This window comes from Heterocephalus glaber, unplaced genomic scaffold (assembly GCF_053883595.1).
Source record: "Heterocephalus glaber isolate CG9 unplaced genomic scaffold, H.glaber_assembly_v1.0 deba00001606, whole genome shotgun sequence".
In the NCBI taxonomy this organism is placed as follows: Eukaryota; Metazoa; Chordata; class Mammalia; order Rodentia; family Bathyergidae; genus Heterocephalus; species Heterocephalus glaber.
The window spans coordinates 10194407-10208623 of record NW_028258377.1 but is presented as its reverse complement, the minus strand read 5'-3'; the positions used below and the strand labels follow the sequence as shown (position 1 = coordinate 10208623).

Sequence of the window (14217 nt, the reverse complement as noted above, 5' to 3'; positions counted from 1 at the left end):
CTTGTCCCCAGCTCCTCCTTTCTTTCTCTGCTTCCTGGATGCTATGGAAATATAAAAAATGAGCATATTTTCCTCTACCATGACCCTATGGCATCCTGTTTCTGTATTGCAGCCTGCCAACCATGGTCTGAAACTGTAAGCAAAAATAAACATCACCTTCTTTAAGTTGTGGGTATTAGGTATTTTGTGCCAGTGACAGTAAGGTAAATAAGAAACATTCTATTCTAGAAGATCTTTATCTCAACCTGATTAAGGCTATGAAAAACCAACAGCCAACATCACACTAAATGGTCAAAAACTGAAAACTTTCACTCTAAAATCAGGAACAAGGATGACCACTATCACCACTCCTGTTCAATATAGTTCTGGAAACATTAGCCACAGCAATTAGACAAGAGAAAGAAATAAAAGGAATAAAGATAGGAAAAGAAGAAGTTAAACTGTCATTATTTGCTGACAATATGATACTTTACATAGAAGGCCCAAAAAACTCCACCAAAAGACTTCTAGACTTAATTGACAGAGTAGAGTAGCTGGATACAAGGTCAACACTCAAAAAACAATAGCCTTCTCGTACACAAATAACAGACTCACTGAGAGAGAAATTAGGGAAACAATTCCTTTTACGATAGCATCCAAAAAAATGAAATATCTAGGAATCAGTCTAACAAAGGAAGCAAAAGACCTCTACACTGAAAACTACAGCACTCTGAAAAAAGAGATTGAAGAGGATACAAGAAAATGGAAAGGCATCCCTTGCTCCTGGGTAGGAAGAACCAATATAGTGAAAATGGCCATACTTCCAAAACTACTATATAGATTCAATGCAATGCCAATTGAAATTCCAACAATATACTTCACAGAACTAGAGAAAACAATCCAAAAATTCATTTGGAACCAGAAGAGACCTAGAAGAGCAAAAGCAATTCTAAGCAACAGAGACATGGCTGGGAGTATCACAATTCCCAACTTGAAACTGTACTACAAAGCTACTGTGATAAAAACAACATGGTATTGGCAAAAGAACAGACCCAAGGATCAGTGGAATAGATTAGGAGATGCAGAAGCAACTCGAGACATACTCAGCTACCCCATCTTTGACAAAGGAGCCAACCACCCTCATAGGAGGAAAGATAGCCTATTCAATAAATGGTGTTGGAAAAACTGGATTTCAACCTGCCAAAGATTAAAACTAGACCCATTCCTATCACCATGCACTAAACTAAGATCAAAGTGGATTAAAGATCTAAATATTAAGACAGAAACTTTAAACTTGCTGGAAGATAAGTTAGGTAGAACTCTTGAAGACATTGGCATAGGAAAAGACTTTATGAACAAAACCTCAGTAGCATGGGAACTAGCACAAAGAATCAACAACTGGGACTTTATCTTATTAAAAAGCTTCTGCACTACAAAAGAAACCACCAACATAGCTAAGAGACAACCTACAATGTGGGAAAAATTTTTTAGCAACTGTACCTCAGACAAAGGACTACTATCTAGAATATATAAAGAACTGAAAAAAATCAGACCCCCCAAATTCAAAGACCCAGTTCAAAAATGGGCATCTGAAATGAACAGACATTTCTCAGAACAAGAAGTAAAAGCAGCAAATAAATATATGAAAAAATGTTCAACATCACTGGTCATTCGAGAGATGCAGATGAAAACAACACAGAGATTCCAACTCACCCCAGAAAGAATGGCTGGTATCAAGAAATCAACCAATAACAAATGCTGGCAGGGGTGTGGAGAGAAAGGAACCCTTCTCCATTACTGGTGGAAGTGCAGGCTGGTGCAACCACTGTGGAAATCAGTATGGAGATACCTCAAAGAACTAGGACTAGAGGTCCCATTTGGCCCAGCTATTCCCCTACTGGGTATCTACTCAAAAGAATTAAAAGAATCATACCACAGAGATATATGTGCACCCATGTTCATAGCAGCACAGTTTGTAATAGTTAAAGCTTGGAAACAGCCCAAATGCCCATCAACTGGAGACTGGATAAAGAAGATATCTTTTTTTTATAAAATGGAGTACTACTCAGCCATAAAGAGCAAGAAACTAGAGACATTTACAGCTAAATGGATGCATATTGAGGCCATGCTCTTAAGTGAAGTAAATAAGGATACACATGTGTAAATACTGAAGTTTCTCTAGTGTGAGAAACTGATAGTGTAAATAAAGTTTAAAATGATTAAAATGAATAATTGATAATTTGAACTAGGAAAAAAGGTCCAAAGATGTAGGGGTGAAGGGAGGGGAAGGTGAAAGGAAAGAAGAGAAAGGAAAAATTATAAGAAAATTAAAAAAAAAATGGAAATGATGTCTATGTAAATAGGGAAGGGTGGAGGGGGTGAAGGGTGCACAGGTAATGGGGAAAAAATAAGAATCAAGATGCATCATGTACAGGTATAAACACCCAATGATAAATGTAAATGTATTGTATACCTAAAATGTACCAATAAAAGAACTTAAGGGAAAAAAAAAGAAATATTCTATTCTATTTTATGGAGATACTGATTTTATAAAAAGTACGGAAGTGATATATTAAAAATTGAATATACATATATCATAAAAAGTTATAAAAGTCTGCAAGCTACAAATAAAGCCAAGTTTAGACAAATTTGTAGCCCTAAATTTTTATGTGGGAAAGATGGATGACAATGGGCTGATATCATTCTAAAACAAGAAAGAAAAGAAAAATTATATCACATCCAAAGAGAAAATTTTAACAAGAAAATTATAAGATAGGATCAAAAATTAGTGAAACAGAGAATAGATACATAATAGAGTAAACAAAATTTTAAAATTATTTAGGTCTTTTACCTCCTTGGTTAGGTTAATTCTTAAGTATTTATTTTTTCTTGATACTATTATTAATGGTATTGTTTTCCTAATTTATTTCTCAGTGGTTTATTAGTGATGTACAGGAATGCTATTGATTTTTGTGTATTGATTTTGTATTCTACAAAGATGAATTTGGTTATTCATTCTAGGAATCTTTTTGTGCAATGTTTTGGGTCTTCTGCATAAAGAATCATGTAATCTGCTAATAATGGTAATTTTACTTCTTTCTTTCCTATACATTTTTCCTTTATATTTCACTCTTGCCAGATTGCTTAGGCTAATATTTTGAGGACTATATTGAACAGTGGTTGTGATAGTCGACATCCTTGTCATGATCCTGATTTTTTTATTGTTTCTTTTTTTGAGACAGGGTCTCACTACATAATTCAGGCTGGCCTTGAGCTCACTATGTAGCTCAGGCTGCCCTTAAACCCATGGTGATCCTTTTGCCTCAGTCTCCCAAGTGCTGGGATTTCAGGCATGTTCATGTTGTTGATTTTAGCAGGAAAGCTTTTAGCTTTTCCTCATTTAATATGGCAGAACCAACATTGTCAAAATAGCCATCCTCTCAAAACTGACATTTAAATTTAATGCAATCCCAATGAAAATAGCCACAACATTCCTCACAGAACTAGAGAAAAAGATCCTAAAATTCATTTGGGACCAGAAGAGACAAAGTAGCAAAAGCAACCCTGGGCCACAAGAACAGAACAGGAACCATCACAATTCTGGATTTCAAGTTATATTACAAAGCCACAGTGATAAAAACAGCATGGTACTGGCACAGAAACAGGTAAATAGACCAATAGAATAGAGTAGAGGATGCAGAGACTACCCCAGACACATTAAGTCACCTGATCTTTGACAAAGGGGACAAAAACATACGCTGGAGAAAAGACTGCCTCTTTAGTAAATGGTGCTGGGAAAAACTGGCTATTCACATGCAGAGGATTGAAGCTAGACTCATATCTTTCACCGTATATTAAACTAAAATAAAAATGATTCAAATATCTGAATATTAAAACAAAAATTTAACCTGCTGGAAGATAAAGTAGCTAAGACTCTTAAAGTCATAGGCATAGGTAAAGACTTTATGAATAGGACCGCAGTTACACAAGAAATAACATCAAGAATCAACAAATAACATCGTATTAAATTAAAAGCTTCTGCATAGCAAAGGAAACAACAGAGTGAAGAGAAAAACTACTGAGTGGGAAAAAACTTGCCAGATACAACTTGGACAGGGTATTAATATCTAGAATACACAAAGAACTCAAGAGAATTTAGACCTCCCTCAGAATAAAAGGTCCAATCAAAAATGGGCAAATAAAATGAATAGATACTTCTCAAAAGAAGAAGTACAAATGGCCAAAATATAATAATAAAAAAATTGTTTAGCACCGCTCACCATTAGAGAAATGCAAATTAAAACAATACTGATATTCCATCTTAATCCAGAAATAATAGCTATCACCAATAAATAAAATAATAAATGTTGGCCAGGCTGTGGGGTAAAAGGACCCTTCCTACATTGCTGGTGGGAATGTAAACTAGTACAATTACATGGAAATCAATATGACGATTCCTCAAAAAACTAAAACTAGAAATTAATTCAATCCAGCTCTCCTCCTTCTCTTGGTATCTTCCTGAAAAAATTAAAGACATCATATTACAGTGATACATGGATACCCATGTTTATAGCACCACAGTTCATAATAGCTAAATCTTGAAAGTGGCCTTGATGTCCATCAACAAATGAATGGATAAAGATAATAAGTCATTTATGCACAATGGAGTACTACTCCGCTATAAAGAAGGAAAAGTTGGACTCTTTTGTAGAAAAATAGATGTACCTTGAGACCATAGTGTTTATTGAAATAAATCAGACACACAAGCTTTACTATTGTACGGTTTCTTTTGTATGAGAAGACCAAAATATAAATAAATTAAGGGACAAAATAAAAGATAGACAATAGGAAAAAGGGAGAGAGATCTTTTGAAAATGGGAAGGGGACAAAGGGATGTTGGAAGGGGGAGGGGGGAAAAAGGAAGGACATATAAAAAGAATTAAAATGAGTCTACATGTATAAAGTACCCACAATGAATATATTCATTTTGTATCACAAACATGTACTAATAAAAAAGAAATGGATAATTTGGATAAATTTGATAATTTCTAGAAAAATTTTATTTAAAAACCAAGAGGAAATAAAAATTTATTATTCATATAAAAATTGAAATTCAACACTTTCTTTCAAAGGAAACTCCAAAATCAATGATTTTATTTATGATTTCTGTTAAATGGTTAAGGAAAACAAATGCTATACTATGACAAAATCTGAGATTACAAAAAGACAAGCAGCTTTAATTCATTAATGAAGCAGACTTGATGGCCAAACCAAACAAGAATATTAAAGAAAAGGAGATTTTTATAGGACAATCCCAAATGGAGACTAAAATCCTGAATAAAACCTTAGTAAACCTAGCCCAGCAATATATAAAACAGATGAACATGTCATGATCATGGTGATATAACCATACAAATGCAATTTTCAGTTAATTGGCTACATTAAGAGAATAAGTAATAAATTCATATGATTACTCAAGATACATATTTTAAAATTTGACAAAAATTTTAAAAAATCAATTTAAAAAGACTCTTAATAAACTAGAAGTTTTAGAAAAGCATACTTCACTAAATACAAGATATCTACAAAACTCAAAAGAAAACAGGTCTAATTTAGAATAAAGATTTCTTTTAAAGACTAAGAAGAAAATTGTCTTGCCCCTACTTCTGTTTGATCTTGAACAGCAGGCTTTATCCAGCACAGTGGCAAGAAAAAGAAATAAAGCTATAAGGAATAAGAAGAATATACAGATACAGTGACAAAATTAGTAAATGACTTTAGTAATTGGTAGATACACAAGTCAGTACAAAGTCCATTCATATTTAGCAGGATCAGTTGGAACATATAACTTAAGATATAAACATTTTCCATTTAGAATCGCATCAAAAATGGCAAATACCTAAAATATTTTTACAACAGATATATACATCCTCGGTGCAGGGAAACAATACTATTTAGAATTTAAAGGAGAATTAAATAAAATGGGGGATAACCCTTCCATGTTCATGAGTTAGAGGACTCAGTTATAAAGATAACAGTTTTTATAAAATGTGTGCATAGGTTCAATGCAACTCTAATCAATATCCCAGCAATATTTTGTTTCATGAATACTGAGAACTTTATTCTGAAATTCATGTTAAAACCCAAAGTATCAAGAAAAACCAAGATGATCTTGAATGAAAAGAATACAATTAGTCAAAATTTACTTCCAGATACCAAGAAGAAATTTTTGTGATGTTGAGTCAATAGCAAATAGAGGAAAAAAAGAAACTTGATCATTATTACACACACACACACACACACACACACACACACACACACACACACACTCCAGATAGTTTGTAGAAATAAATGTGAATTAAATTAAAGCTTCTAGAAGAAAACATGAGAGAATATCTCTATGGCCTTGTTAAAGAAAAAATAAATGAAACATAGAAGATGGATAAATTGGGCTTCACTAGAAATTAAAACTTCAGTTTAATGACATTTGTCATTGTAAGACCAAAGAGAAGGATGAGAACACAACTAAAGGTGGAAAAGCATTGAGGTAACTGCTGCAGTTACCAGGACCTCTTCCCTGCAAGACACTGGTTCTACACCCTCTGCCTAGAATACTCAGTATAATCTTTGTGCCATGTGTTGAAGGTTTGATCTCCAGCCCATGATGTTTTAGGAGGCTTTGGGAGACAGACCATTGTGGAAGAAAATTAGGTCACTGATATCTTTCTCTCTCTCTCTCTCTCTCTCTCCTCCCCCTCCTCCCTCCCTCCCTCCTGGTCATCATGAAATGAGCAGCTTTCCTACTATGTGCCCCCTTCCATAATGTACTGTCTCGCCACAGCCCCAAACCAACAAAGCCAATCAACCATGGTCTGAAACTTCTAAAACCCTGAAATAAAATAAAACTTTATTCCTTATCAGTTGATTATTTGTCACAGCAATGAAAACCTAACACATAGTTCAATCTTTGCTTCCTGTGGGAAGGTCAGTCACTCTGTTTCCTTCTGGATTAAACCTCACTAATACTATGGCTTTCATAACACTTATATGCCAGTTATGGCATTTGTCATATTTGAATCTTTACATTTATTTGAATGTTTATTTGGTTAGTATCTGTTTCATGTACTAAATTGTGAAGCTCATTCATATTTGATTTTTGAATATTACTGTGTCTTCAGTGATTGGAATATAGGGACTCAGTGGATATTTGTCAAATAAATGAGGAATGGGTGAATAAATAAGACTTGTATAAGCATCAAAATAGAAGTTAGGGATTAGGTAAGTGTGGGGGTTGAGTATGACCATAAAAGAACATAGGAAAGATCTTTATGGTAATAGAAAGATCCCCTTATCTTGACTCTGCCAACATCAGTGTCCTCATTGGGCAAGGTCTAATTTTGGGAGGAAAGTAGAAAAAGATATATGAGATCTCACTGTATTTCTTAGAATTATATGTGAATCTGTATCTTAATGTTTAATCTATAAGAGATAAGTAAATAAGTCTTGAAAGTCACCCTAAAATTCTTCTGTCTTGACATTTAAAAGGTAAGGAGAGTCCCAAATCGTTTCATATGGCTTTTGCTAGACTCCACTATATAATACTATAAAGACAGTGTATTGTCTATGAATGTCTACATACTTCTTTTGCAAATACTTGGCTAGAAAATATCCAAATATGCAAATTTTGAGACATATAGATGGTATCAAACTGGAATAGAATATTCCATAAACTTTGAGACAGAAGTGTGGCATTTTATAGTCTTAGTCTGGAATTGCTGGCATTGCGAGATAAGAGCACACTATTCAGATCTATCTTTAAGTATCCTGGAGAAAAATACCTTCACCTTGTGATTTATTCTGCAGAAATATCTACATTTATGAGGGAGGTGACTGTTAGTAGGCCATAATTAGTTCGTTTCCTGAGACCCTCAAAAGCCAAGGTATTTGGATTGGTTTATAGAACTGAGAGAAGAGAAATTTTAAAATGTCAGTGGTAGCTGGACTTTGTCCCCATCAGGAGGAAAAAATTATAAAAATACCTTTCTTAGTGTGAAAGCTACTTGGGGACAGACAAAATAGGAGAGAGACCCTGTCACTATTAGTGTCATATCTAGAGATCATCTATATACTATATACAGACAATCTCTATTTATTGATATAGATGATGTTTGGATGTGATCATATGTTTTACACACACATGTATGCACATACACATGTTTTTATATAGATGATATCCAGATATGAGCTAAATATTTGTGTATATGTATAACTATCTTCCTAAAACCATATTAGCCTTTTCTTTCTCCTTAAGTTTGTTGTGCAGTTGTGGGAAGATTACTTTTAGACTTGGTCAGTGTCTGCTTAGTATACATGTGCATTGTATTTTTTTCCTAAAGAACAAAAAAATTGTCAGTTCTTATAAACTACATTTTCAAGGAAAAAATTGATTTGTGTGTTTCTTATACAATTCTTTAAGTACTTTGTTTGATTTTTTTGTCCCAATTTATACCCTGCCTCCTCCTTTCCACTATTTTCTTTGATTATTATCCTCCCATAGAATTTCTAGGACAAAATAACCCTACAATTATATGTTGCAGCTGCTCAATAATTGCAAACACAATACTTGAATTCTTCACAGAATGGATTGGTACAAAGACAGGACCCTTCCAGGTCATCTCTGCTGGAGATATTTGTCATTAGACAGATGTAAATATGGTCATCTGGAAAAATGCTTTTAAAAAAATAATTCAAAGGATGTTGGATGAGAGTGGACAAAAATCTCATAGTTCACAATCTCACTCATAAATAAGAATGACAAAATAACAGAACACACGGAAACAGCATTTGGTTGATGCTGAAATGAAAAAGTTTTGTAAGAAGAAAGCTAAAGAGAACAAGGTTGGATCAAGCTTTGTTTGGAAATCTGATTACTAAGATATAAGAAGTAAGCAGCCTATTGAATTAAAGGGCTGGTGAGAACCAATAAGCCACTCTCTGAGCACAGTTGCAGAGGCAGTAATGAAACCATCAGGATGTACACAGATGCACATAGATGTTCTAGATGGAGATGCAATAATAAAAGAGGAGATGAGAGTAGACAAATATTCTCTTGCAAAATTATAGAAGTTCTATTTGTGAAACAAAGGGATAATATGTTAGTCTTTGTAAAGCTGAGCTCTTGGTAATTTTCATTTTTCTTATTTAACAAGGTACATCAGAAGATGTGACTGGAAAACACAACATTACTAAGGAAAGGACTCAAAACCTTGCATAGAAGAACTCAGAGGTAAGTTATCTATGCTTTTCTTGAAAATCTCTATAATTAAGCAGAAGTCATGATCAAAGCTACAATATCACATAGTTAGAATGAGTGTAGGTCAATTGAGGTCTTTTCCTGAGGAAAAGAATAAAAAAATGAGCAGATCTTCCAAGACTTTGGGCATAATCAATGAAATAACCGTATACCTTCTAGTAGACATGTACTTTAGATTCTAAGATATAAATAGGTAGAAAGTTAAAAAACAGAAAAAGATATGCCATAAAAACAATAACCAAAACAGAGCTGTAGGAGCTATAAGATGAGAAAAAGAAAAGACTTTAATATAAAAATTGTTTCTAGGGACAAAAAGAGTAGTTTATAATGATAGAAAGATCAATGCATGAAGAAGATTAAACCATTACAAATTTATATGCACCTAACTACAGAGCCTCATTAAGAAAGAATGGACAGAATTGGAGGCAGAAGTAAACAATTCCAAAATAATAGTTGGAAACTTCAAGGCCCCATTTTCAAGAATAGGAAGAAAACTGACAGAGAACAATAAGAAAACAGAAGACTTAGATAATACTATCAAGTGACTAAACCAAATGGACATTTGTTGGACGCTCTACGTAATAGTAGGAAATATATTCTTTTAAATGGACATTACATTCTCTAGATTGACATTTGTTAGGTCATAAAACAAATCTCACTAAATTTAAAACAATTGGGATCATATGATGTTTGTTGTAACCACGAAGACATTAAATTAGATAACCATAACATGATAAAATTTTGGAAATTCACAAATATATGGAATTAAACAGCACATTCCTAAATGAACAAAGAAAAAATAAAATTGGAAAATACTTTAAAATGATTGGAAATAAGAATACAATATACCACAATTGTGGGATGCAACTAGAGCAGTACTTAGGAGGTTTATTGCTGTTGGTAGCTGTACATATTTATTTTAAATAAAAGATCTCAAATCAATAACCTAAAACTTTCATTTTAAGAAACTAGAAAATAGAATTCAAATGTAACCTAAAGTAATAAATAAGGAAATTATTAATAAATATTAGATAGAAATAAGTTAGAGAATAGAAGGACAATACAGAAAAGTCACTCAATAAATATAATTGAGCATCATTATGTGCCTTGACGATGGATTCCTTGTAGGAAAGAATTTGAGTGATTTGTCTTTATGACTTCTACAGTGCGCAATCTAAGCATCCATAGCTAGAAATTACTGGATATTTTTTAAATGGAAAATTCTATCTTATGTCTGATATTCACAGAAATTCTAGAAAACTGTGGTTTTCAGCTCTTCTTACAAATGAGGAAATTGAAGACTGAGTTCCAGGTCAAAGGGGTACAGCAGTCAGTGCGTTAGTGATGAGTTTCAAACCAAAGCCTGTGGTGCTGTTCCCACCATACAAGTCAAGTTCTCAAGCGAAGTCTCACTTGCAGTTGGACAGGTATTAAAGGAATCCAAGGACCAGGTACTAAAGGAGCACATGTCCCAGTGTATAAAATAAATGACCTCTGAGAGCAGATGTTTAGGTGGGCTGCTGCCTGATAAGGACAGCAAACTTTCAGACCTTATTGCTGAGAGCCATGTTAGGCCTTCCAAAATTGATTTTCCCCCCATGATGGCTTTTGTACCCTTTAGCAACTCAGCCTTATTTTTTTTGATTGAACTAAACCCTAGTCATTTCCAAGCTAAATGGATTTCAGAAGTTCTGAAAGGCTGAACTGTTTGAAAAATGCCCAGCCTACATGTGGCCACAGAGGGAATCTTCCTCTTAAGCCAAAAGCACTCTAAATATTGAAATGTCATTTTCACAGCTAATACAGTTTTTCCAGATGAATTATTTTTCAAAATTGTCCAACATTAACAGAAGTACAAATTTTTGTTATTAAAAAAATTTCCCTTTGCATTTGAAATGAGCCACTGTTAGAAGTAATGTTCTGTAAGTGCAAATAGGAATAAAGATATCTCTAATGTCGCCCTGGTGTAGTTTTTCCCAAGACTGTGTCAGCAATTGCAGCAAATCTATCAAGTATAGAAAGGAAGTTATATTAAAAGACTTAGTAATATCAGGGACAGTCAGCACATCCATGTATGACCACAGTCTGTGATAGCTATGTGTGACCACAGTGTATGAGGATGCGGTAAGCATCTTCAGGTTGCCTTCAATACTTCCACTTGCAGGTACATGTGAAAGCTAAGTCTGAACTTGTCTTAGTTGATATTTCACTTTTTGATTCCCTGTGACCTAGTACCAAGTGTCTATGTTGCAAAGTTTTGTTTTGTTTTAAATTTTTAAAATTGAGTTATATGTAACATGCACATAATCAGGTGTATATAGCGTCAGTGCACAATCTAGTAAGTGGTTACTTATGTGTAAACACAACTAGATCAAGATAGAAAACATCTCTAGCACCACTTGTGAACCTGGGTGACTTGTGGTGATTTTACCTAGAAATACAACACTGCTGTATTTATATATGTTGATATAGCATAGAAATAGGGGTGGAGATCAATTGAGAAACAGGTGACCAGAATATGTTCGAACACTTGAGAGAAATGTTGGAATGAATGTAGGAATATGATTTTCCTATTCTGGATTTTTATTACTGTAAGGATGTGAATCAATCCATCATAAAGTGTATAGAAGTCCACACTTTATCAGTATATTATCATGGGTTAGAGACAACTAAGTAGTTATGATAACTACATATAGAGAAACATTTGACAAGACGATTTTAAATCCATGTTATAAGATTAAAACATCATGAAAGGACGAGACCGAGGAAAGATCATAATTTTTAAGCTATTTCAATCCCACCATTTTAACATTATCAATACAATAAATATTATTTCTATAATTCTTTATTTAGCTAGGTTTTATTGAACACCTACCATATGCCAGGGTATGGAAGACACTTGAAGGTAGCAATACCCCTTGTCAGCAATGCCTATCCTGAATCCACATCTTAACTATTTTCCAAGGACATTCTATCTCACAGCTGATTTGCTGCCTGCACTTTCAAGTCTGTGACTATATTATAGTTTTCTTTCTGCCTGTGGCATTTGCACTTCTCAACTCAATGCTTCAGTAACTCTCTATGCCATTTACACATCCTGCAGCTAATAACTATGCTGCTTACTTGAGAAAATGCAATGACTCTCAAGCACTTTGACAAATGTGTGCTAAGAGCCTCTATTTCTGACTATGCATTTTCTAAACCTGGTGTGCAAAGAAATAGCAGTTAAGGGCTTGCCTGGGTTGAGGGAGAGGTGGAAAAGGGAAGCATTTGCCTGAAGTATGGAATTCTTATAATGAAGTCCCTGATATGAGAAAGTTTGCCTATCTACACAGATTACACAATGCCTGGGATAGGAAATTCAATAAGAGATATATTTTGGGGACTAAATTTGGTTAAATCTGGCTTGAGAAAGAAGTTTCTAGAAGGAATAAACAAGACAGAATGGATCATGACAGCAGATCTAGAAGAAGGAGAAAAAGCATCAGACCACAGCTGAGGTTACAGAATTTTTTTTTTTTTTTGTACCAGGGATCGAACTTGGGACCTTGTGCTTGCGAGGCAGGTGCCGGAACAACTGAGCTAAATCCCTGGCCCCAAGGTTACAGTATTATAACATATCTCCTGTTTGTTGAACACTATGCATCAAACCCTGTGTTTTTCTTAGCACATAAAAGCACATCTAGTTTAAGCTTGTCAACAATCCTATCAGGCAGCTACTGTTACTTTTGTCATAGCAGAGGAGCCTGAAGGTCAGATACTTTTTCTAGATCATATAGCTTGTAAGCAACAGAGCTGCTCTTAAACACATGTTATATTGGTCTCATGTCCATCTCTGGGTCTTAAGATAAGGGGAAAATTCAGGACAAGGTGATTTCCATTGACAGATGAAGATGCTCAGGGGCAGGGATCCCTCCATGTCTGGAGATGGAGAAATGTAGGGACCGATCCTCAGTTTTTATAAAACCAGTGTACTCAGCAAACCTCACAGTTCCCAGTGTATCAGGCAGCATATTTGGGGCTATCTCTGTTGGTCTAAGCCTAGATACCTCTCTCTACAGGATCCTGGCTTTCTTCTTTCTCAACTACATTGTAGCTAAAAAACACCCTGCACAACTGGAACAGCCAGCTAACCCTCCAGAGGGCTCTTTGGATCATGACATCCATCATGTCTGTCTGTTGCCATACTGCAATGAAACATGGAGCATGCTATTATTCCCTTTTTACAGAGGGGGAGATCAAGCCATACTTGACTACAGAATGTAGACTAGGTGAGTCCCTGCCTCTACTTACTCCTTCTGGCTGGCTCAGTTATTGGTGCTTAAGTCTATGTAAACAAATATCTTATCCTACTTTAGGTTTGATTCCAGAAGATTCTCTGGCTTGCTTTCTTCTTCTTCGTCCTCCTGTTTTTCTTCCTGTTCTTTTTCCTCCTCCTCCTCCTCCTCCTCCTCCTCCTCCTCCTCCTCCTCCTCCTCCTCCTCCTCCTCCTCCTCCTCCTCCTCTTCTTCTTCTTCTTCTTCTTCTTCTTCTTCTTCTTCTTCTTCTTCTTCTTCTTCTTCTTCTTCTTCTTCTTCTCTTCTTTCTTGTTTTAATTGCCTCTTTCTATTTTTAAAGAAAATGGTCTCAGAGACTCAACATATTTAGTTTTTAGAGTCTTTCTAGAGCCAGCTCCACAAACCATTTCTGGAAATGCAGGAAGAATCCCTGAAGCCTCTGAGGTGGGCAGGGCAGCAAATGCCCCTAGAATGTCTGGAATCTAAGAATTTCTTTTGTTTTTCTTTTTCTTTTGTTTTTGGTACTGGGGATTGAACACAGGACCTTGCATTTGCGAGGCAGGGATGGTGCCACTGAGCTAAATCCCCAGCTCTGGAATCTAAGAATTTCTGTGCAACCTTCACACCTGCCTGTCTCCACTGATTTGG

General features: G+C 34.9%; 1 long non-coding RNA gene across 4 annotated transcripts in view; it reads left to right on the top strand.

The window, feature by feature from the left end:
• The window catches only part of LOC147822921 (uncharacterized), a 408296-nt gene extending 394738 nt beyond the window's left edge, over positions 1–13558 (top strand). For all 4 annotated transcript variants that reach the window (XR_015444740.1, XR_015444741.1, XR_015444739.1 and 1 more), the window contains 2 exons: positions 9189–9265; positions 13354–13558. This is a non-coding gene — a long non-coding RNA (uncharacterized LOC147822921). The remainder of the gene's footprint in view (positions 1–9188; positions 9266–13353) is intronic.
• The last annotated feature ends 659 nt before the right edge of the window (positions 13559–14217 follow it).